Genomic DNA, 12,447 nt, shown 5'->3' with positions numbered 1-12,447 from the left:
CTTTGGACAGCAATCTTGAAGGAGAAGACAAATGAGCAAAAATTTAAAAATGTTTTTTTATTGGATGTCTCTGTTGTATTTATTATCAAAATAATACTCCAGTATCGATATATTTTTATTTTGAAAACTATTCTTATTTTTTATATTGTATTTTTTATAACAACCTATATCGACTGTAACATATGCATTTCAACTTAATCAATATTACCAAATTATATTGTAACGTATTATACTTCATAGCTATTATAATAAGGGTACTTCGTATCTGATTAACAAATCAATATTATATTATATTAATATTATTATAATAATTATAATTCATGAATGTTTCATATCTGATCAACATCACGATTACTACAAATTAAATTATAATTATTACAATATAGACAATTAATTTTTGATCAATATTATAATTATATTAAATATATGATCATAACCTCTACAACTATATAATTGTAGCAATTAAGATGTTACAATTACTATGATTATGTAGCAGTTATAATTCTTAATAGTTATGATATCATAATTATTATTATATATTATAATTATGATATCGTAATTATTATTATATGTTATAATTACATAGTAGTTATGATTTTACATCAACTATAATATCATTAAAAATAAATATAATATTAGAAAATAAAATATACAAATGTGGAATATGTCCGTCGATTTGATAATAAATGAAATGAAAAAGAACTTTTCTTTTTGCCCAAAGAACAATTCAGACACAATAATTCAAATTAAAAGTCCTTTTAATTTCTTTATTATTATTTCTATGTTCCATTCCGTTCTTTCTTTGCAAGCAATGTACTTTGTTCTGTCCATCGCATGGTTTTGGAATCGAATTTAATTATTGGATGTTGACTAATTTGCTTTACATATTTAAATCAAATTATTTTAAATGATATTTATGAAAAATCTAAAAAAATAAAAATGTATTAAATATCTTTTAGAAGCTTCTAAGGATATTTATAAAAATATTTTTAGAAGTCTCCAAAGAAAATTAATACATGCATGTCTTTGTCCACTTTACTCAGTCATTTAATAAAAATGAAATTAAATCTCGTTCCAACTCAAACTACTTTGACTTTTTATTTATCTTTCCTTTGCTTATTTACGAACTTTTGACTCCTAATTTTAGGAAAATAAGTAAAAATTATTTTAAGATAAAACATCCTCGTGCCAACACGTGCGTGCATACCTTTTGAATTGAATAAATAATATTTAATGGATAATTTTAATTTTAATAAAATGTTTTTTTACGGTCTTACAATTATTAAAATAAAATTTATTATCTAATTTAAATTCTTGTCCCTAGTGTTAGAAAAAAAAAGAAATGTTTAAAAATGAGATATGATATCATGTAAATATAAATAATAACTAAATAAAATAATGTAAAATTTTTAATGATACTTTTGTTATAAAATTTGAAATATGTGGTAATATTTCACCATCATGAATAATAATAATAATAATAATAATAATTTTTTGATTGAGAAATTGATATTAACAAACTAACAATACACGAGGGCGGTTTCAATTAGATAGCTATTGATGTGAAAAAATAACAAAAATTATAATCTATTAAAAAAACAATTTCGACAAGACAGCAAAAATTAATTTGATGTGTCCTATTTTCTTGAAAATATAAACTCGTGATAGATTTCGTCCAAGACAGGAGAAATTGAACGCCATCTAAATAGAATATTGATATTTAAAACTGACCTTGACAATTTGAACTTTATCCTTTCAATGGCGATTTTTTCTTTCACTAGTTAATTACCACAATAATTAAAATAATAATACTAATATAAATTTAATAAATTGACTTTCACAACTTCCGCTCCAAATAAAAATTTTACAACTATAATTAAAAATACAAAATTTTAAACCTACAATATATGAAGAAATTATGTAAATATATAGTTTATTAATCTTGATCAAATTTGACGCTCTTGAAATTTTATAATAATTTTATTAACATTTATTTGTTTGTTATTTTTTATAATCTAATAAACCTTTTAAATTAATTAACATTTCTTTAGTTTTTAGTAGACGCCGGCCTGAATGAGTTGTTGACCGAGACCCACGAGGCCACGAGTGCACGTTTATCCAATTTATTTTAATTAAATAATGAATTATTTTTTATTAAATATTCTCATGAAAGGGACTGAAATATACAAATCTTACGTACTCACATTTCTTAAATGTCATTATAAATATATATTATGATATAATTTAAATATTACTCGTTTAAATATCTCAAAGAGAGTTCATTTAGAAGTGAATATTTTTTAATATAAAAATAAACCTCAAATAAAGTCAGAGATTTCCAAAACTTTTTTACTAATTTCTTTATTTAATTTTAAAGGAATTTGAAAACGATCTTTTTAGAAATTTTTTTAATTAAAAACTGTGTATATCGAGAAGAAATAAAGCATACTGAAATAAAATATTATATCATAATAAATTTAAAAATTGTATTTACATTATCAAAATATTAATCAATGATTAGATTTATTAAAAGAAAAGAAACGATGGCTTTTGTATAAAAAGCCCATCTTATTTGACCTTGCTTTTCATGTTGTGCATCGTATCGCACCCAAATGAAGCGTATCACAGAAGGCGTTGACCAGCTCATCATCTTTGACTTGAAACTGACTCAATTTTTTTTTCACTTTCCTCTAAATATTTCTAAAAATAAAAAATTGGTGCATTCCAATTTCAGGTAAGGCTACGTTTATAATTACCACAAGTGTTTCTATGTTATTTCCGATAAAAGTTAAAAGAGCCTCTTTATAAAATAATTTATTTTATTATTTCAAATTATTATTCTACCAGATTAATCACTGTTATAACATTATTTTTGTCATTTTAATATTTTTAAAATATTTATCTAATATGATTGAAATTATGATAAAAGTTGGAAATAAAAAGTCTCAAGTCGGTCATTTATTTTTCATAATTACGTAGTGAATTTGTGCAATATTGGAATTAAAACAAATTAAATGCGACAATTTGATGATTTGTCGTAATCAAAGAGGGGGAAAAGTATATATTTAGAATTTAGTGTACCAATATGTAATTTTAATCGAGAGGGTCAGATCTGGGTAGAAACTAAAACCAAACAATAAATTTTTAATAATTAATAATAATAATAAAAGCTAAAATATTTTAAAATTAAGTAGCGGACAAAAAGGAGCAGAGCGAAGGCCGCGAGAAGAAGCTTGGCATTTTCGCAGGGGCACATCATAAAAGCACTCAACACCCACTTCTCCTCTTATCCATTCCGGGAATCCTCCCTCGATGCTGTGATCGATCCAAGAGAAGAAGAAGAAGAAGAAGAAGAAGAAGAAGAAGAAGAAGTGGGAGAAGAGGAAGGCGGAGAGGAACGATCGGGCGGGAAATGGCGAACGACATCATCCGGAACAGCAGCATCCGAAACAGCAGCAGCCGCCGGAGCTGGGCGGAGAGCTTCCAGGACCGGTCGGATGTGTTCCGGCGCAGCCGGATGACGGAGGATGATGGCGACGACGAGGAGAATCTCAAGTGGGCGGCGCTGGAGAAGCTGCCGACATACGACCGGATGCGAAAGGCCATCCTCCGGCAGGTCGCGGAGAGCGGGAACGTCATCTCCAACGAGATCGATGTCAACCAGCTCGGCCCGCAGGACCGGAAGCATCTCCTCGAGCACATCTTCAAGGTGGTGGAGGAGGACAACGAGCGCTTCCTCACTCGCCTCCGAGACCGTATCGATCGGTGGGTTTCGCTTGCCCTGTTCATCCAATCGAGGGTTTCATTCGAGATTTAGCCCAAATTTTAGACAGAAGAAAGACAAAAAAAGAAAAAAGAGAGGGAGAAATCGTGTACTCGTTTCAGTTTTATCTTGCATCACTCTCACTCCTCTCGATGCAATTAATTTTGGTGGAAAACCTTTCAAATTCCACTCTTTTGCTTAATTTGTTGAAGCAGCAAACTCTTTGCATCTTTGACCTTTTCCCCCTCACCTTTACTTCATACTTGTGTCAGTTATAGACATATGCTTGTCGAAATTCCCAAACAATTTTCCCCCCCTTTACGATCGACCTCCTTGTGACTCTATGTTTTGTCAATAAAACTATGATGCTCTTGTTCTATTTATCTGGTTAGTTTTTGACATATATACAAATGGAACAGGGTTGGGCTGGAGCTTCCAACGATTGAGGTCAGATATGAGAACATATCAGTGGAGGCAGATGTCTATGTTGGAAGCCGAGCACTTCCCACCTTGTGGAATTTCACCATAAACATTCTCGAGGTACTTAGCAACTACCTTTGAAAAATTAAGGGGGCTGGAAAATAAATTGAAAGACAAAAGAAGAAGAGGAACAAAGATCAGAATAAAAATGGTAGGAATAAAAGGAGGAGGAATTGGAGAGAAAAAAAGGAAAAAACTTTATGTGGATCTACATGTTTGTAGAATTCTTTTCATTGTTATTCACCCTGTGATCATGGTTGATCTCAAGTCTTATTACCCCTGGTTTAACGTTTCTTTCTTTGCTTTGCTAACGTGGACATTCAGGATATTGTTGGTGTTCTACGATTAAGCCGGTCCAGGAAAAAGAATTTGCAGATTCTTAAAGATGTCAGTGGGATATTGAAGCCGACAAGGTAAGCAGATAAAATTGTCTGATTCTACCTTCCCAACCTTTCAGTTATCCTTACGATTGTGACAATCACTAATCTATTTTTTCCTCCTTGTTTGAAATTGCTTCTAAAATGCTTTTTTCCCCCAACAGATGTTATTGTCTGTTACTCTTTAGTAGTTTTAGTCTTATTGAATGTGACTGGTAAGGTGTCAATGAGCTGTGCTTAGGTAGGCTGGGCTCGGGGATTGAGTCAACCTGTTTGAAACACGCCAAACCTGGCCCATGATAGAACCATCCGAAGCGCATCATAAACTTGGGCAGACTGGTTGGTGCCGTGAGCAGCCAGCTCAATTTTAATAATAAAATATACATAGAAAATTATAAAAATAAATAACAATCTTAACGAACTTGATATATCACAATTTTAATTTATTAATAATTTCAGAAAAATTTAAATATTTTAATAAAATTTTGAAATATTTTAATTATTCTGGCAAAAACTATATGGTGTCACTTATCTGTTTGTCACATTTCTTTTTTTGGTATGGAATATATGGTGTTGCTTTGGCGTATGTTGAGATGGTTATATATATACTGAATGCTGAATTTAAACCCGATATCATTATGGAAGAAGGGTATCTCACTCTTCAATATCTAATCCATTCTCAGGATGACATTGCTGCTTGGACCTCCAGCTTCAGGGAAAACAACACTTTTGCTTGCCCTTGCTGGGAAGCTTGATAAAAATCTAAGAGTATGCTTCGTCTTCTTGTTCCCTACTATTGTGTTCTGGATTATTTTACTAGCATTTAAATGAGTCTTAGTGCAGTGTTGAGGCATGTGTATTTAATGTCTTTACTTTGCTTACAGCAAGGGGGCAGAGTAACATATTGCGGCCATGAACTATCAGAATTTGTTCCTCAGAGAACTTCTGCTTACATTAGTCAATTGGATATTCACAACGGTGAGATGACAGTTCGAGAAACATTGGATTTCTCAGCACGATGTTTGGGAGTGGGATCAAGGTATGAGATGCTATCAGAATTGTCAAGACGAGAGAAGGATGCAGGAATTAAACCAGATCCTGAGATTGATGCATTCATGAAAGCTGCTGCAATGGAAGGGCAAAGCACCAATGTATCAACTGATTACATTCTCAAGGTGAATGGCAACAACTTTTTAGTGAAAATTTATTATTGCTTGAGCTGTTACCGGCAATGCTAACACTTGAAATGTTGGAAAACAGGTACTTGGTCTGGATATTTGTGCCGACATCCTTGTTGGTGATCAGATGCGACGAGGAATTTCTGGAGGACAAAAGAAGCGTGTGACAACCGGTAAGTTTATTGCTAGGAGAATATTATTGAAAGCAAATGTCATTTACACAGCTTCTAAATTAGTTTGGCCCCTTCAAAATTCAAACTAAATACTCTTTGATACCCATGCATACTTAAAAAAACAATAGTTTGTCATAAAACTAGATGTCCTAGGAAAATAACTAGTGCAATAATAAATTGCTCAGTGAAATCATTGTCAAGCAGCATCTTGAAGAAAAAAAAAAAACTAATCATTGTCCTCATTATGAAAATGTCCAAATATTCTTTATGAAGGTGAAGTTAGGAATGCCCACGTATTCAAATTTATAATCACGAGGTCATGAACCTTAAAGAGTATCCATAAAGAAACAAATCTTTCTAACCTGTTTGTTCTTTTTGCTCTTTAATTCTCTTTTACTATATGTTCATGTTTAGTAACCCAAGCTATTTGTTCTTGGTTGCAGGAGAGATGTTAACTGGTCCTGCACGTGCACTTTTCATGGATGAGATATCAACTGGACTTGACAGTTCTACCACCTTTCAAATAGTAAAGTTCATTAGACAGATGGTTCATGTCATGGATGGAACAGTCCTTGTTTCTCTTCTTCAGCCTGCACCTGAGACATTTGAATTATTTGATGATGTCATTTTGTTGTCTGAGGGTCAAATAGTCTATCAAGGTCCTCGGGAGTATGTTGTTGAGTTCTTTGAGTTAGCTGGCTTTAAATGTCCTGAAAGGAAAGGAGTCGCTGACTTTCTTCAAGAGGTAACTTCAAAGAAGGATCAACAACAATATTGGGCTAACAAGGACAAACCTTATCGTTTTATTTCAGTCTCTGAGTTTGTGGAACTTTTCAAGAAATTTCATGTTGGGCGACAACTACATGCAGAGCTTAGTGTTCCTTATGATAAGTCTAGAGCCCATCCTGCAGCATTGACAACAGAAAGATATGGTATTTCTAACTGGGAACTTCTGAAGGCATGTTTATCGAGGGAATGGTTGCTGATGAAGAGAAATTCTTTTATCTTCATCTTTAAGACAACCCAGATAACCACACTTTCTTTGATAGCCATGTCTGTGTTTTTCAGAACGGAAATGCACCATAGAACAATCCCTGATGGTAACAAATTTTATGGTGCACTTTTCTTTACTTTGACCAATGTGATGTTCAATGGAATGGCAGAATTGGTGATGACGGTTGAGAAGCTCCCTGTGTTCTACAAACAGAGAGATTTTTTGTTTTTCCCACCTTGGGCTTTTGGTGTTGCATACTATCTCCTCAAGATTCCTCTTTCATTTCTGGACACTGGAATTTGGGTCATACTTACCTATTATGTGATTGGTTTTGCCCCTGCAGCAAGCCGGTAAATCTCTCTCTCTCTCTTTTTAAACAATCATTTCCTTTAAGATTAATTGCTTCTGATGCTTCTATATTATAACATTACCTGAGAAATTTCACATGTCTGCAACTTCATTTTTTCCTATGACACGATACATATCTCACCTTTCCCCTTCTAATTTGGCAGGTTCTTCCGCCAATTTCTAGCACTTCTCCTCACACATCAAATGGCTCTTAGTCTGTTCCGCTTCATTGCTGCAGCAGGAAGAACAATGGTTGTAGCCAACACTTTTGGGACCTTCACCTTGCTTATTGTTTTCGTGCTAGGAGGATTTGTCATATCAAAAGGTTAGAAACATCTGACTGTAACTCTGATTAGTTCCTTATGTATATACTGTTTGATTGTCATACCAAAACTGAAGTTAACAACTTAACATCTGATTTCTATGTGGACAGATGACATCAAACCCTGGTGGATATGGGGTTTCTGGAGTTCCCCGTTAATGTATGGGCAAAATGCTATTGCTATTAATGAGTTCCTTGATCCAAGATGGGGCAGGGCAAGTTTCTTATCATGAGTTTGTTGTCTGAATGCTATGTACATTTCCAATACTAATGCATGCCTTCCTTCCTTGTTGCAGGATAATACTGACACCAATATAACTGCACGGACTGTGGGAGAAGCTATTCTCAAATCTAGAGGAATGTTTACCCGTGGCTATTGGTATTGGCTTGCTATTGGAGCCCTCATAGGATTTATTATTCTATTCAACATCTTGTTTGTCCTTTCATTGACTTACTTGAATCGTAAGTTGTTGATTTCCACCGTAACTTCAATTATCCATTTCATTATTCAATCATTTCTCTCATTGGAACCAAATTTTCATGTTTGCAGCTTTGGCAAGTGCTCAAAATGCAATTGTTGATGAGGAATCAAGTAAGAAAAAGAAAAACTCACCAATAGATAATGGAAGGATTGAAATGGTACAAAATGCCAGATATGCTGCTCCACAGGATACATCAGGTTAGATTGTTTATTGTTTGATCACATTCGTTTTGTCATTTCGTCATGATGTTTACCATCTTTTATTCTAACTCAAAATATGGGATGGATTTTTAAGAGTTTATTTTAAGCTAACTTCAAATATACTCAAAATCATTCAATCATTCATTTTGAATATAATAATAGCATCACCTTTTGGTTCAAATTTTACAATATCTAGCCAACCAAGAAGCCATCATAAATTGTTGATGGTATCATCCATGTCATCATCTACAAACTGTAAGGAATGACATAATATAATTCTCATGCATTCTTATGGTATCTGCAACAAGGTTGGGAAAATTATATTTATGAAACAGTCGAAGGGTGACCTATTCTGGAGGTGAGCTGGAAGATGACTGATACGCATGGCCTAAATTATGAATTGTAGAGGTTGACTGTGACATTGTCAAGTTGTTTTATTCCCCAATAAAACCACCATTTAACTCTGATCTACTGGTCCTGACACCATGGTTCAATACTTAAAAATTAACATCAGTAGGCATATGGCTCATGTGTCCACTCTCTTCATTGAACTTAACCAATCGCTTCCACTCTTATTGGGCAATCCCATCAGACATACTTCAACATCCCCATTTTAGCATGGAACAGAAAATCAAAGAATCACAAAGTCACCCTCCTAAAGTTGCTGCCAATAGAGCTGGGGGGCCCATAGAGAATGTTATAGTTTCAAGAATTCTGGAAACATGTATATACATTAGCACTTTTCAATTAGGGTGTTGAGAAATCCAATACTCGTTGAAAAACATATGGAGTGCACATTTTGGGCCCCAACTGATGTTGATTTTTCAGCTCTCCTCATGCTCTGGTTACATCACAAAAATATTCATTTTTTTCCTGTTTTAATCCAATGATCGAAAAGCTTCTTATCTTTTTACAGATGCAGCAAGGAGAAACAGCTCTGAAAGTTTCAGTGCGTCAGTCCGTCCAGCAAAGAGAGGAATGGTTTTACCTTTCCAGCCTCTGTCTCTTGCTTTCAATCACGTGGACTATTATGTTGACATGCCTGCTGTAAGTCGATCCAATATATCTTTCTCCCCAATTTAATGCAATGAATTTGATTCAATATGTGCCGACAAGTCTCTTTCCGTTGATCTTGTTTTTCCTTGCGATTTAAATTGAAAAACAAATCAGAAGGAAAACAAATAAATCAAAACTGACCTTTTCATCCTTTGACATCAGGAAATGAAGAGTCAAGGAGTTGAGGAAGATCGTCTCCAGTTGTTGTGCGACGTAAGTGGTGCATTTAGGCCAGGAATCCTGACTGCATTGGTTGGAGTTAGTGGAGCAGGAAAGACTACGTTGATGGATGTTCTGGCAGGAAGAAAAACGGGCGGTTATATTGAAGGCAATATTAGTATTTCTGGTTATCCAAAAAATCAGGAAACTTTTGCTAGGATAAGTGGTTACTGTGAGCAAAATGATATTCACTCGCCATATATGACTATTTATGAATCAGTTGTTTACTCTGCTTGGCTCCGTCTTGCGCCAGATATCGACAGACAAACACGAATGGTTAGTGACAATTTATGCTTCCATCCCTTTGCGTGTTTGAGTAGTGCTTTGTTATTCTGTGATTTAACTGAAATGCCCTTGTGAGTATGTTTTCTTTTATTAATCTGGACTGACAGCTGTTTAACGCAGATGTTTGTGGAGGAGGTCATGGAATTGGTTGAACTTGACACTCTAAGGGACGCTCTGGTTGGCCTTCCTGGGGTTGATGGTTTATCAACTGAACAACGAAAAAGACTCACAATTGCTGTTGAACTTGTCGCAAATCCATCCATCATCTTCATGGACGAACCAACATCAGGACTTGACGCAAGAGCTGCAGCCATAGTTATGAGAACAGTCAGAAATACAGTGGACACAGGACGAACTGTCGTCTGTACAATTCATCAACCCAGCATAGACATTTTTGAAGCTTTTGATGAGGTTCTCATTCATAATTTAATTTCTTGCACTAAATATTTTAATCCTTTGTGGCTTTGCCAAATGCAATACTGGATCCTGAATGAGTTGGTGTTTTTTTTCTTCTCTCTAGCTACTTCTGATGAAAAGGGGAGGTCAAGTTATATATGCTGGCCCTCTTGGTCGCCAATCTCACAAGCTTGTTGAATATTTTGAAGTGAGTTTTCCAATCACAAATGATCTTGTTCTTAAAGTTTTACTTCATAATTTTAATTACACTTCTCATTTATAAATTATACAAATATAACTATACATTAGTGCATGCATAATGATATACGAAGTATCAGTAAATTGTCTTGATCACAGGAAAGCTGCATTTTGTTTTGTTTAATCAAATAAATTATCTTGCAGGCAATTCCAGGGGTACCAAAGATTGTTGAAGGTGTTAACCCTGCAACATGGATGTTGGAAGTAAGCACTACTCAAGCTGAGGCTAGCTTGAATATAGACTTCGCAGAAGTTTATGCAAATTCACAACTCTATCAGTAAGTAGGAAGTTTATGTGAATTCCCCACTTTATTTGTAAATAGAATATGCTTCCTAAAGATATCATACATTGAAATTGTATAACCTATGTGCTCACTTTGTATTGTTCAGAAAAAATCAGGAACTTATCAAAGAATTGAATATTCCAGCACCGGATTCAACAGACCTCTATATTTCCCCACAAAATACTCACAGACTTTTACTACTCAATGCAAGGCTTGTTTCTGGAAACAGTATTGGTCTTATTGGAGAAACCCACAATACAATGCTGTCCGATTCTTCATGACAATTGTCATAGCTCTAATATTTGGTACACTGTTTTGGCAAAAGGGCAAACGGACGTAAGCTTTCCGAATTATAAACTTTGCTTTGCTTCATTCTCTTTATCTATATTTTCTGTATCTTCCTCATCTTGCTTCTTTGGATGTGGACAGTGGCACTCAACAAGACGTATTGAATCTCGTCGGAGCTTTCTATGCTGCAGTCTTCTTCCTTGGATCCAGCAATGCTATCAATGTGCAGCCTGTTGTGGCAGTCGAGAGGACGGTCTTCTACCGTGAAAGAGCTGCAGGAATGTACTCAGCCTTGGCCTATGCATTTGCTCAAGTAAGTTAAAGTGTCTTTGCCTTCTATCAGAGCAATCAAGAAAGTAGGTGATTAGTTCAGAGGTGGCAAAATTTTTCAAAATGCTTATATGTCTTACTGTTGCAGGTGGCCATCGAGGTGATATACATGTTGATACAAGGACTTATATACACCATTCTTCTCTTCTCAATGATGGGCTTTACTTGGCGCGTGAGCAACTTCTTATGGTTCTTCTACTTCATCGTCATGTCCTTTACCTACTTTGTTCTGTATGGCATGATGGCTGTGGCACTGACACCCAACCATCAAGTCGCCGGTATCGTGTCCAGCTTCTTCTACAACTTCTGGAATTTGTTCTCCGGCTTCCTCATCGCACGGCCGGTACGTACATACATACATACATATCTAAAATGCATGATTCACAAAGAAACTTTTCATACGTGATTGCTGGTATATCTTAAATTCTTGATGGCACATTTTGCAGGAAATTCCTATATGGTGGAGGTGGTACTACTGGGGCAATCCAGTATCTTGGACAATTTATGGTGTCATCGCATCGCAGCTGGGGAAAAGGGGTGGCATGATTGACGTTCCCGGAGAAGGCCGGAAAACACTTACTGATTATTTGAACGATAACCTGGGCTACAAGTACAGTTTCGTCAAGTGGGCAGCATTGACCAACGTGGGTTTCGTCGTCATGTTCTTCTTGGTCTTCGCCTACTCGATCAAGGTCCTCAACTTCCAAAAGCGATAGGCAAATTCTCCAATTCTTGATACTCAAAACGAAATGGCACTGGAACAAGTCCTCAGTTTGCCTGAGTAACAAATGAAGCTTCAGTTTTCTACAGCTGGAGCCTCCTGTCTTTATATCCATCCCATCCTGATGCTTTACTTTGTGTAGTTGTGTGAGTTACAATAATTTTTGGGTTTTTTTTGTACACTTTATTTCACTGGATTATTTATAATATTGTGAGTAGGTAAATGTGAATTAAGTTGTTCAATTCATATTTATGAGAAGAAAAAAATGGTTAAAATTCTGGTAAATGTTAATA

The 12,447-nt window shown here is 34.8% G+C and overlaps 1 pseudogene; it reads left to right on the top strand.

Annotated features, from left to right (window-relative positions):
* Nucleotides 1–3,247: 3,247 nt before the first annotated feature.
* LOC141838214 (pleiotropic drug resistance protein 2-like) lies at nucleotides 3,248–12,383 on the top strand (annotated as a pseudogene).
* Nucleotides 12,384–12,447: the final 64 nt, after the last annotated feature.

Source organism: Curcuma longa, chromosome 11 (genome assembly GCF_044706935.1).
Source record: "Curcuma longa cultivar G26 ecotype Majalengka, Jawa Barat chromosome 11, ITB_CL_G26_1.1, whole genome shotgun sequence".
NCBI lineage: Eukaryota > Viridiplantae > Streptophyta > Magnoliopsida > Zingiberales > Zingiberaceae > Curcuma > Curcuma longa.
The sequence above is the reverse complement of the archived record's forward strand: the minus strand, read 5'-3'. Positions and strand labels throughout refer to the sequence as shown.